Source organism: Zea mays, chromosome 4, assembly GCF_902167145.1.
Source record: "Zea mays cultivar B73 chromosome 4, Zm-B73-REFERENCE-NAM-5.0, whole genome shotgun sequence".
NCBI classification, from domain to species: domain Eukaryota; kingdom Viridiplantae; phylum Streptophyta; class Magnoliopsida; order Poales; family Poaceae; genus Zea; species Zea mays.
In genome coordinates, this window is record NC_050099.1 from 71130842 (window position 1) to 71145057 (window position 14216).

Here is a 14216-nt window from a genome sequence, read left to right on the forward strand (position 1 = left end):
CGTCCAGGCCTCACCGCCTTGGCATACAATGCTCCACTGACCCCGGCTGCCGCCGTGCAGTGACCGCACTTGTATCCACCATAGCTAGCATGGGAGACCCAGTCTCAGGTCGCATGAGGGATAAAGTCCGCGCCCGGCTTCACTCAGGTACTAGGTTTACCGGTTACCATTTTTCCCGGCATGTGCTTAGTACGTTCAAAAGCTTGACTCAGGTATCCACACATTAATCCTTAATTCATTTTTCCCATCTCATGGACAAGGCATCCTCCCTGGATCCAAGTCCATAGACCAACATATATCCCATTATCAAGATGAATACAATCAATTCCTGACCTCGCGCGAGTGCTAGAAAAATCACTCGACTTCTACCGAGATCCTGATTAGCAAGCAGCTACTCGACCTAGCATACTAGTATTCATCTCAAAAAGGAGTCCTAAGTTCATGCAACTAGAGGTTTCAAGCAACTCCTACACTTAAGTGCACATTACAGTCCTACAAGCATTAAGTGTAGTAAAGTAGCATATAATAACATGGTTATGCATAAAACCGGGGCTTGCCTTCAACTGCTGGGGCTGCGGGGAGATCCTCAATAGCAGCCTCTGAAGCCTGCTCCTGGTCCTCCTCTTGGACAGGTCCTTGCTCGGGGATGAGCACGTACTCTCCGTCGGCAAGATTACAATCTAATGAATGCAATGCGTAAGATATATGCATGATACCATATGTGCTTTAGAATTTACAACTTTTAAAGATGTAGGGTCTTTTGAATTTAAACAAGTTAACCTTACTTATGTAAAACCCTTTTAGTGGTATACTTAGTAAATTGGGTTGGTTTTAATGGGATGAGGTTTATTCCTTCTTCTCTTTTCTTTTATTCTCTTTAATGTTTTGGAGTAGGTTTGAACTACAAGTTGCTTTTATAGAATTCCAAAAATTCTGAAAAAATTACAGTGGCTTGCTACTGGTGTGTGCTTTTCTGTCACAAAATTTGGGGTTCAGAAAGTGAATGGTTTTCTCTGGACAAAATTACCAAATTTTAGGGCAGAAGGGGTACTTTGAACTACAACTATTATTTAACAGTGAGTAATTCTCTAAAACTTATTTTTGCTGGCTTTTAGGTGTCATAACATGACTTGATACAAATTTCTAGTCATTAATACCCTTTAATTCTTTCCCTATGATTTTCTTAAGGTTTCTAGCCAAAGGGGTGCTTTCTACTACCACTATGTTTGAAAAACATCAAACAACAGAGTTCTTATTTTTCTTAGCTAGTATTTTGTGCAAGAGCAATCATTCTGAAGTTTGGTTTCTTTTTGCTTAAGGGAAGGGGTGGTTTGCATTATTTAAGTCAAATGGTCTTTCTCACAAATTGCTAGCAAAAGGCATGGGTTCACTTCTTTTTCATGGGTTTGTATTTTTCTCTGGTGGTTTATCTCATCATGGACTTAGCTAATTTTTGGTTGCCCATTATCTCATTATTTGAGGTTGTTTATGATTTATTGGGAAAATGCCTTATTACCACTTTATATTTATTTTCCTTACTTAAAAAGTTAGGCTGGGGTGCTCTGTATTTTTGTAGTGGGGCTCTGGTGGTTATAAGTTCACTGGATTTTTGTTAACCACTTTGGTTATAGTTTTGCAATTCTAATAATTGATTTTCAGTCTACATAAGGCTAATTAAAGCATCTTAATTAGAAACTAGTCCTAATTAATGGTCTCTGCATTTTTCCTAGGTTCTTGGTTGCATAAGTAAACTAGGAAAAATATTACTAATCACTGTTCAACATTTTCTAATGCTTTTCTGATTTTCTCTAAATTGTGGACAAAATGGCTTTAAATGAAAAACTACATCATAATCTCTAGTGCTGGGGATCCTACTATTTTTAAACAGTGTCTAATTAGGGTATAAGCATCTACAAATTTTCTTAAGCTCAGCACAAAAGAAAAACTAATTTTCCTTAATTAAACAAGGTTTAGGGGGTTTCTGTTTTTAATTTTTAACTCTAAAATTTAGAACAGAAAGCATATGGTTTAATAATTTTAAATGATAGATCATAATATTCCAGAGCTAGCAAAATTGGTTTGACAGTTTTTCATTAAGATTTCATCGAGTTATGAATTTTCTAAGTTCTCTGGTTATTTTAAAAGAATAATAGAATTGATTAAAGGGAAAACCACTTTGCACTGGGGTCCCTGGCGGTTTTTCTAGGTTTTCCTCGCGAATCAGTCCTTAGGTTACTATTCATATGGGTCGCTGACATTACAGAAAACCCCTCGGGTTCTACAAAACCTAACCCGAGGTCCTTCTTCTACCTCAAACAGTAGCCGCGGCGAAGAAAAGGGCGGAGGGGCTTACCGGCGGCGAGACTGTTCCGGTGAAGTGGTCGAGGATGAAGGGGAGGTCGCGGGGATCACAACGGTGTGCGGAACGTCGACGGAGATGGCCGGAGTTGGTCGGTCCACGCGCGCAGGCGGGGATGCTCGTCGGCGGCGAGGAGACCGGCCTGGTCACGGCGAGGTAGTTCAATCAAATAGGTCAGAGAGGTCCACGGGATGCCAAAGAAGACATGAGCGAAAGGAATTGGGCGGAGACTCACTGGATAGCTCGGTCCACGCGCGGCGGCGGAAGACCGAAGTCCGATGAGGTTGATCTCGGGCCTCCGGTGAAGTCCGGTCGGGTCCGAGGGCTTGGCGAGCTTCACGGGCTACTGGCGGAGCTAGCCGAAGCACAGGTTGGGCTGGAGGGCGGCTGGAGTGGGCTGGCCACGGTGGCCGTAGCTCTAGCGGCAATGGCGGGCGGAAATATGCTCGCCGGAGCTAAGGAACGGTGGCTGGCCGGTGAGGGTGAGTGCGGGGCGAAGAGAGGTGCGCTCGGGGAGGCTTTATAGGCGCGGGCGGGCACGGCCGAGGGCGTGGGCGCGCGGCGGACTTGACCGGACGCCGGGGCGAGCGCGCGCGCGGGTTGGGCGAGCTCTGGCGTGCCGACCAGGGTCGAACACGTGTGCCCGTGCGTTCTGCCCAAGCTCTGGCGCGTGTGGTCGCTCATCCGAGCCTGCTCTCGCCTTGGTCAGTGCACGAAACCTCTTCTCCTCCCTACAAGCTACCATTCTTGTGTGGAGGTCATAGGATTTTGCCTACTGGTTGCAGAGATATGGAGCCAGGAAATCTGGTCTGTCTCCCTGCCTAAACCCGAGGCAAATCCCAAGTTTTGTCGTGTCTAGGGCTCGCGTCCCAATGCCATCTTCTGGCACACGACAGAGGGGTTAGTTAGACACAAATTTGTCAATGGGGCCATTAGGATTCGAGTTAGGGATCAAGGTGAACATCCCTGATCTTTGGCTCAAGGTCTGAATTTCAGAATTCTGAAATTCAGAATTCCCAATGAGTCCCAACAAAAGAAGCTTGATTTGGGGGTTTTCTTGAATTATTTTGGCTAAGCTTTCTCAATCTATTTTGTTGCTTATCAAATATACTTTAACTTATATAATTGGCTTAACTCAAAATTTTAAACTTTTCATTCCCTTTTGCTTATTTTCTTGAATTTTGTTCATGGGGTTCACTTAGAGTTCTTAATTAGGGTTGCACATTCTTATCTTTTCAAAGACTCAATTGTTTTGATCATGACACTTTTAAACATATACTTGGTGAATTCTTTATCACTTAAGTTATCTTGATGCTCATGCTTACTTTGGTTCACATAAAATAATGGCTCTTGGTGTGGCTTTTTAAGAGAAACCCTAGGTGACACTGGGGTGTCACATTGACTATCTTTATACCTTGTTTCACCACTGGTTTTACTACTAAACTTTTGGGTAGTACATGCTATTGCTTTATGTGGTTTTCGGTATAGAGATATTTATTACTGATGATTACACTTGTTATTATCTGTTCATTATTTTCTGTTCATGATAAGATCATTATGTTAATGGGAACATGGAGAACCACCCGGGAAAACAGTGCTACCACAAGGGTATAATGGGACGCCCTTGGCTGATTAACTAGGAAAGCTAGTGGATGACTATCTTACCTGAAAGGGGCAAGGGCAGTAGGGGAGTGGTCAGTGTAGGGAGGTCCTTGGGTTGATTTTGCTGCGATGGCGGTCAGGCGAGGGATTCCTGCACTGGAGCTTCCTATAAACTGTAGCGGGTTTTCTGAAGCTAGTGGAACTTTGTAAAGGCCTCGTAGTGGTACCCTGCCTCGCTTCCTAGGTAGAGGTGTATGGGGTCTGATCAACTCCGTGGCAAATGGGTAACACGACTTGTGGGTAAAGATGTGCAACCTCTGCAGAGTGTAAAACTGGTATACTAGCCGTGCTCACGGTCATGAGCGGCTCGGACACTCACATGATTAATTTATGGAACTTAAACTTAATCTGTCATTTCATTGCATTTGGGATTATTTTATTATTACTTTTACGTATTATTTCTAAGGTTTGGTATTTACTTACACTTAGTAACTGCTAATAAAATTTTGACCAACTTATAAAAGCAATGCTCAGCTTCAGCCTTTATTTCATTGATCAGCCTTACACTTCATGAACTCCCACCTTTGGTGAGTTCATGCCACATTATTCCCCATGACTTGTTGAGCTATGAACGTATGTGAGCTCACTCTTGTTGTCTCACACCCCCTCCACAGGAGAAGAGCAGGTGGTTCAGGAGGAGCCACAAGGCGAGGAGTTTGATCTGATCTAGGTGGCGTTTCTCAGTTGACATTGGCGCCAATTACGATCCTTAGTTCGTGTTATATTTATCTTTTATTTTGTAAGACTTCCGCTATGTAATAAATACTCTAATGTTTTGTGACATTTATCTCTATACACTCTGTTATTATATATGGTGTCTTCTTGGCGCATGTATGAGATGCACCTGGCTTTGTCCCTTAAAGTCGGGTGTGGCAGAAGTGGTATCAGAGGAATGTTGACTGTAGGACGAAACCTAAATAGAAATGGACAAACCCTTACCTACTTATCTTATTCTGATTCATTCTACACTTACCTTACTCTGATTCTCTATATACTTATCTTGATCATGTCTCACCTTCTACTGTTCTACTCTGATTACTCTTATCTTCTCTACTCTGAGACAAGATGGATTACACACTTTGAAATCCTACATTTATGACCTTTTTAAGAGATAAGAGGCCTAAGACCAAAAAAACCCAAAAATATTTTTTTATTTAAAAATGTTGGTTGATTGTTCTGATGATCAATGCCTGATTTGCTTCTTTGATTGATTGGAATAGTATAGACGGGCATCTTAGCATGTACCACCATAAGGTAATGTATTATCTTTAGTAGGACACACTTAGCTAATAAATCCCCAAAGTAACATGCTTCGTAATTACATGCCTTGTCTACAATCCTTTCTTTCTTACCTTGTGTTTCTAAACCAGATGGGCTACCCCTATAGTGTTAGAAGAGAGCACTATAGACGTGATCCTTGGTATGTCATGGATAAGAAAGGCAAAGGCAGTTTATATATTGTGCTAAAGGAACCATAGAACTCACCAGTTCCAAAGGAGAAAGATTTGAAGTTGGAATTGCAGTAACTACCGCCACCAGACTAGCGGCATTCTTAGTAGATGGGAAATTTGTTGGTGACAACATCCGTGTGGTTAAGGATTTTTCGGATGTCTTTCCAGAGGAGTTACCAGGGATGCCACCAGATAGGGAAGTTGAGTTTGTCATTGATCCCTTACCTGGGACTGTCCTACTTTCAAACGGCCATACAGGATGTCTGTAGAAGAGTTAAAGGGACTGAAGAAGTAGTTAACGGAATTACAGGAGGCTGGGAATATTCGTCTGAGTTCCTCGCCTTGGGGAGCGCCGGTTTTGTTTGTACAGAAGAAGGATGGATCACAAAGAATGTGTGTGGATTATAGATCCCTTAATGATGTTACTATGAAGAACAAGTATCTGTTACCCCGCATTGAGGATTTATTTGATCAAATGAGAGATACTAGGGTATTCTCGAAGATTGATCTCCGATCGGGTTATCACCAAATGAAGATTAGGCCATCGGATTTTCCCAAGACGGATTTCTCAACCCGATATGGATTATATGAGTTCACTGTTATGTCGTTTGGATTAACTAATGCACTAGCTTATTTTATGAATTTGATGAATAAGGTGTTCATGGAGTATTTGGACAGATTCGTCGTAGTAGTTATCGACGATATTCTTATCTATTATAAGAGTGAAAGTGATCATGAGGAACACCTGAGATTGGTGCTACGGAAGCTACGAGATAATCAACTCTACGCCAAGTACAGTAAATGCGAGTTCTGGATTGACGAGGTGTCATTCCTTGGACATATCATTCCTAATGGAGGGATATCAGTGGATCCTGCTAAAGTCAAGGAGATAGTGGTGTGGAGCATACCCACTACAGTTATGGAGATTCGGAGTTTTTGGGACTTGCAGGATATTATCGAAGATTTATTGAAGGATTCTCTAAGATTGCCAAACCTATGACCTCGCTTCTGGAGAAAGGAAGAGAATTTAAGTGGGACGAGAAGTGCCAAGAAAGCTTTGATCAATTAAAGAAGAGATTGATGTCACCACCAGTGTTGGTTATGATAGATCCACAGAAGGGATTTGACATTTATTGTGATGCATGTGGCCAAGGATTGGGATGTGTGCTCATGCAAGAAGGACATGTGATCGCCTATGTGTCTCGTCAGTTGCGGAAACATGAATTGAACTACCCCACTCATGACTTGGAACTGGCAGCAGTTGTGCATGCTCTTAAGATTTGGAGACATTATATTATGGGAACCAGGTGTCAAGTGTACACGGATCATAAGAGTTTGAAGTATATATTCACTCAGAAGGATCTCAACCTCAGACAACGTCGTTGGTTGGAGCTCATTAAGGATTATGATTTGGAGATTCACTATCACCCGGGCAAGGCGAATTTGGTTGCAGATGCCTTGAGTCGGAAGGAGCATGTTCACTCCGCTTTTGTTGTCCAACTACCCGATGAATTAGCAAAAGATTTTGAGAGACTCAACCTGGGAATTGTTACACACACTAAAGGAGTCACCATTGAATTGGAACCTACCTTGGAGCAAGAAATTCGTAAAGGCCAAGTGGGTGATGCTAAAATTCAAGAGATTAAGGATCTGATTACGGAAGGTAGAGTTCCGGAATTCACGGAGGATGAGCAAGGTACTATATGGTTCAAGGATCGGATATGTGTTCCGAATATTGATAGCCTTCTTGAGACTATATTGAAAGAAGCTCATGATTCTGATTACTCTATCCACCCTGGTAGCACTAAGATGTATCAGGATTTGAAGCAGAAATACTGGTGGTATGGATTAAAGAGAGATGTTGCTGCTCATGTGGCTAAGTGTGATGTATGTCAAAGAGTAAAGGTCGAACATCAGAAACCAGCTGGATTATTGCACCCATTGAAGATACCCGAGTGGAAATGGGAAGAAATTGGTATGGATTTCATTGTTGGATTACCCCGCATTCCAGCAGGATACGATTCTATTTGGGTAATTGTGGACAGATTGACAAAAGTGGCTCATTTCATACCTGTGAGGACTAATTACACGGGAGCCAAGCTAGCAGAATTGTATATGACTCGGATAGTTTGTCTACATGGAGTGCCTAAGAAGATCGTGTCTGATCGAGGATCACAGTTTACTTCTCGATTTTGGAAAAAGTTGCATGAGAGCTTGGATACATAGTTGAATTTCAGTTCAACCTACCATCCCCAAACTGATGGGCAGACCGAGAGGACAAATCAAGTACTGGAGGATATGTTAAGAGCTTGTGCTCTTAAACATGGTGGAAGTTGGGATAAGAGCTTACCATATGCTGAGTTTTCTTATAATAACAGTTACCAGGCCAGTTTGAAGATGTCACTGTTTGAGGCTCTGTATGGCAGAAAGTGCAGGACACCACTGTATTGGGATCAAACTGGAGAAAGACAGTTCTTTGGACCTGAACTTATTCAAGAGGCAGAAGAACAAGTTCGAATGATAAGGGAAAATTTTAGAATTGCACAATCCAGGCAAAAGAGCTATGCTGATAATAGGAGAAGACTACTGGAGTTTAAGGAGGGTGATCACGTGTATCTGAAGGTGTCACCACTCCGGGGTATGAGGAGATTTAAAGTTAAAGGAAAGTTGTCCCCTCGCTTCATTGGACCCTTCTTGATCTTAAAGCGAGTGGGTGAAGTTGCATATCAGCTAGAACTACCCGATCACCTGTCAGATGTACATGATGTATTCCATGTATCTCAGCTGAAGAAATGTCTCAGGGTACCTGAGGAGCAACTACCAATGGAGGACCTTAGTGTTCAAGATGACCTGACTTATGCTGAGTACCCTATCAAGGTTCTGGACACCCTGACTCGAGTTACAAGAAATAAGGTGATAAAGATGTGCAAGGTACAATGGAGCCACCATGGTGAAGATGAAGCCACTTGGGAAAGAGAAGAAGAGCTTCACATAGACTTCCCCCATCTTTTCCTTAGATCTTCTTAAATCTCGAGGACGAGATTCTTTTTAAGGGGGGTAGGATTTGTAATACTCAAAATTGTATAAAAGGATTATATAGTGAATTCCTTATTTTATGTGCCATATTTGCATCATAAAAAGAGCATACATAAAAGTTGGAGATGAATTAAAACAAATGATAAAAAGAATATGCATCATGTTGGAGTTTTATATGTTTGCACATTAAATAAAATAATAAGGATAATAACAATGAGATAATAATTCTAAAGGTTGGATCAAACCCTAAATGGAAATTAGAGTTTGGAAATAAGAAAAAGAGAAGGGATATAAAAAATATAAATAATATATATATATAAATAAATATATTCAGAATTAATATCCCTAATTTCACAAATATAAGGTGAAGTGATGAGCCATAGAAGTTTGAATTTAAGTTTGAATTCAAATTTAACTTGGAAATGGAGAAAAGAAATTAGAGCATAAATGGAAAAGAATAGAAGGGCTTCATGGGCCGTTTCTGCCTGATTTCGGCCCAAGACCAACACCCTCACACGCGCACCACTCGCACTTACACGCGGGGTCATCACGCCAGCCTCCCCGCGCGCACTGGGCGACAGCGCCGACCCATGGGACCCACTGCCAACCACACCTATGATCCACCCGCGCGATCGGCGTGGCCCGCTGACCGGTAGGCCCGGCCGGTCGGAGGCGTCTCCTACGCCTAACTCGCGCAACGGATGGCACGATTACAGCCGCCATGACCGGGTCGCCTCCTTCACGCTCGGGGGGTTAAAGGCCGGGGCTCTTGAGCCTCACGGCATCCCTCCTTGCTCTCGCCTCTTTCTTCCATCACGAATTACCCGAAAGTCGTTGCTCTGCGCCTATCGCCCTACGCGCCGGAGTAGGAGCTCACGCCGCCGCCTTGGCTTTCCTTCTTCTGCTCCTTCCGGTGCTCGCAGAGAAGAAAGTGAGGTTCACCAACGGGCGGGTGGCTGTGCGTGCTCGTACTTCGGCACTCGGAGCCATCAGTGTGACGGTAATTCCTCACCGTGCCCCTCCTCCGCTGCGGAATTGCCCCTCATCGTGGGCAGCGCCGTCTCGGCCACCGTCTCTGGTGAGCCTCTGCCCATACGAATCACTATATTCTTCTCTTCGTGTAGCACCCTCTTAGCTTGAGGTTGGGATCGGGGAGCGCGTAATCGCTTAGTTCCGGCGGGGCTCCGCCGCATGCCGTGGGCGGCGCCGTCGTCGCGTTGGAGGAAGGGGGCGGACAACTCCTGACCGTCCGATCTAGATGTGTGGGTAGGATTAGATCCTGATACCGATTCGGCCATATTCACCCATGACCGTCGATCGGAGATCCAAGGGTTTCGAATTGGGCGCGTGGTCAGATGGCCAGTCACCGTTGATCCTACCATGGGTGGCTAGGATGGCATGGAATAATTCAGTTTAACAGATCTGATATAACGCGTTCAAATCTAATTCAACGGCCAGGATTGATGTATACCCCTTCGCGGGTGCGAATTGCTAAAGAGACCCTGGTTAAAGTGAAAATCAACCCGCTGTCCCATAGGGAGTGTAGACTGTGTCTTGGATTAATTTCGCAGAGACCCCTGCGCTTCACAGATTTTGGGGCCCGATCCAGAGACTTGGGAAAATAGGAAATAATCATAGAAATCGATTTTTAATGCATAAATAAATGTTAAAACTTGTTTAATTTGTAGAAAATTCTTATGAACTCCAATTTGGACCATTCCAGTTCCTAAATTTTTATAATATTATTATCTAACCATTAGTGCCTCTGTTTTAACATGAAAGATGATTTAAAATTTATCTAGCACTTAATCTTGTTTTAAATACATAAAACCTAGGAAAAATCATAACTTAAAATCTATACCTCCAAAATTAATAATTCCAGCTCCTATGATCTCATTTTAATGTGTAGATTTTTACTGTATATTTTATTTTCATGTTTGATGTGATGTTAATTTATGCTATGCTATGTATGTATTGTGTTGATGCGAGTAGACGAGCAATCCACTGTGGAATCTGAGGTTCAACAAGTAGAGATAGCTGAGCAGGAGCTCATTGAAGGCAAGTTGTTCCCTTGATCACTTCTTTTACCCATTCATGTTCTTATTAATCATAATGATCTGCATAGGTTAATTTTGCTGGGACCCAATAGGTTACCCTAGATTTTGACTATCTTTATACCTTGTTTCACCACTGGTTTTACTACTAAACTTTTGGGTAGTACATGCTATTGCTTTATGTGGTTTTGGGTATAGAGATATTTATTACTGATGATTACACTTGTTATTATCTGTTCATTATTTTCTGTTCATGATAAGATCATTATGTTAATGGGAACATGGAGAACCACCCGGGAAAACAGTGCTACCACAAGGGTATAATGGGACGCCCTTGGCTGATTAACTAGGAAAGCTAGTGGATGACTACCTTACCTGAAAGGGGCAAGGGCAGTAGGGGAGTGGTCAGTGTAGGGAGGTCCTTGGGTTGATTTTGCTGCGATGGCGGTCAGGCGAGGGATTCCTGCACTGGAGCTTCCTATAAACTGTAGCGGGTTTTCTGAAGCTAGTGGAACTTTGTAAAGGCCTCATAGTGGTACCCTGCCTCGCTTCCTAGGTGTGTATGGGGTCTGATCAACTCCGTGGCAAATGGGTAACACGTCTTGTGGGTAAAGATGTGCAACCTCTGCAGAGTGTAAAACTGGTATACTAGCCGTGCTCACGGTCATGAGCGGCTCAGACACTCACATGATTAATTTATGGAACTTAAACTTAATCTGTCATTTCATTGCATTTGGGATTATTTTATTATTACTTTTACGTATTATTTCTAAGGTTTGGTATTTACTTACACTTAGTAACTGCTAATAAAATTTTGACCAACTTATAAAAGCAATGCTCAGCTTCAGCCTTTATTTCATTGATCAGCCTTACACTTCATGAACTCCCACCTTTGGTGAGTTCATGCCACATTATTCCCCACGACTTGTTGAGCTATGAACGTATGTGAGCTCACTCTTGCTGTCTCACACCCCCTCCACAGGAGAAGAGCAGGTGGTTCAGGAGGAGCCACAAGGCGAGGAGTTTGATCTGATCTAGGTGGCGTTTCTCAGTTGACATTGGCGCCAATTACGATCCTTAGTTCGTGTTATATTTATCTTTTATTTTGTAAGACTTCCGCTATGTAATAAATACTCTGATGTTTTGTGACATTTATCTCTATACACTCTGTTATTATATATGTTGTCTTCTTGGCGCATGTATGAGATGCACCTGGCTTTGTCCCTTAAAGTCGGGTGTGACAGTTGTATTAGTTGGGTGAGAGACGAAGGCTGTTTCTGGTCTCTTGCACATTTTTGACAATTTTCACATTTTTGAATTAGCTCTGCTACATCCGAAGCTGCCTTCGGCCAGTAAAATCCTTGTCTAAATACTTTTCCCAGCAAGGGCCTAGACCCAATATGAGATCCACACAGACCCGCATATATCTCCTTCATTAATTCAATACCTTCAGTTCTTGATAAACACTTGAGGAGTGGAGAACAGACTCCATGTTTATATAATTCCCCTTCTATTATCACATACGGTCTTGTCCTTGCTTCCATTCTCTTATTGTAAGCTTCGTCGTCCGAAAGACAATTTCCTTGGAGGAAAGATATGATTTCAGTCCTCCAATCTTCACTATGTACTGAGGAAATTGCAAGCACTGCTCTCTCCATGAGTTCGACCGAAGGTGCTTTTATTGTTTCAAAAAATACTTCCGAAGGTAGAGGGAGCCCCTGTGCCACTGACTTTGCTAGCAGATCTGCATGCTCATTTTCTCCTCTTGGAATATTCTTGACAGAAAAACCTTCGAAAGAAGCCTCCAACCTTCGAACTGTATCCAAATATTTTTTAAGCTTCGGGTCTCTTGCCTTGCTACTTTTGTCTATATGACCAGAAATGACTTGAGAATCAGTTTTTAGAATGGCCCTTCTTATTCCCATTGCCCTTAACTTCTGAAGCCCCAACAGAAGTGCTTCGTATTAAACAATATTGTTTGTGCAACTGAAATCAAGTCTTGTTGCATAACATGTTTTGACTTTTGAAGGCGCAACTAGGACAACAGCTGGTCCTGCACCGAAGGTTCCCCAAGAACCATCGCAGAACATCGTCCAAGCTTCGGCGTCTTTGTTTCTTTCTTCTTCCTGAGCCCCTGGCGTCCAATCAACGACGAAGTCTGCTAACGCATGGGACTGAATTGAGGATCTATGCACATAGTCAATGGTGAATTCGTTAAGTTCTGCAGCCCATTTTCCAATCCTTCCAGTAGCTTCTCTGTTCCTCATTATGTTCTTCAGAGGTTGTGACAAAGGAACAATTATGTGATATGCTTGAAAATAATGCCGAAGCTTCCTGGAGGCCATTAACACAGCATACAACACTTTCTCCAATTCTGTATAATTTTTCTTTGATAAACTTAAAACTTCAAAGACGAAGTACACTAGAGCTTGCTTTTTGACTTGGCCATCTAGCTTCTCCTGTACAAGCGCCGCACTCACTGCAGAGTGCGAAGTCGCCACATATAAGAGCAATGGAGCCCCTGGCGCAGGTGGAGTTAGTGTTGTTAAGTCAATCAAGTATTGCTTCAGCTCTTCGAAGGTTTTTTGTTGAGCCGAACCCCATTGAAAAACTTCGGCTAACTTCAATATTTCAAAGAATGGCAGATTTCTTTCTGCTGATCTAGATATGAATCTATTTAATGATGCCAGTCTTCCTGTCAGGCGTTGGGCCCCCTTCTTTGTGCTTGGCGGCTCCATCCGAAGGATGGCTTTAATCTTGCTTGGGTTGACTTCAATTCCCTTCGTTGATACCAAACAACCAAGAAACTTGCCCTTCTTTACCCCAAAAACACACTTTTCTAGATTTAATTTCAGGCCAGCTTGCCTGAAATTGGCAAATGTCTCTTGCAAATCAGCAATGTGATTCTTGCTTCGTGCTTTTCACTATGATATCATCAACATAGGTGTACATTCCTGCCTATTTGAGAATGAAGGACCTTAGCTGTCATTCTGCTGAAGCTTCCTCTAGCATTTTTGAGCCCCTCAGGCATCCGAAGATAGCAATAGGTGCCACTAGGAGTTATGAAGCTGGTCTTCGGCTCATCTTCCTTCTTCATCCATATTTGATGATAGCCTGAGTAACAATCTAGTAGACTCATGAGCTCTAAAGAAGCTGTTGCATCTACTAGAGAATCTATTCTTGGCAATGGGAATTCGTCCTTTGGACAAGCCTTGTTGAGATCTGTAAAATCAATGCACATTCTCCATTTATCGCTGGCCTTCTTCACCATAACAGTGTTGGCTAGCCATTCTAGGTATTTCACTTCTCTGATAACACCAGCACTAAGAAGTCTCTTCACTTCATTACGAGCACCTTTAGCTTTGTCTTCAGACATTTTCCGAAGCCTTTGTTTTCTTGGCCTGAAAGATGGATCCACATTGAGTGAATGTTCAATGACATCCTTGTTGACACCAAAGAGATCATTGGCTGACCAAGCAAAGACATCTTTGTTGTTGAATAGAAATCTTAGCAAAGTCTTCTCTTGCTCTTCAAATAGCTGAGACCCCAGCAGTACCCTTTGTTCTAATATATCTTCACATAGGAGCATAGGCTTCGGCTGATCCACCGAAGCAGCCTTCTCTCTTTTGTATTTATACTGCTCACAGGCTTTGG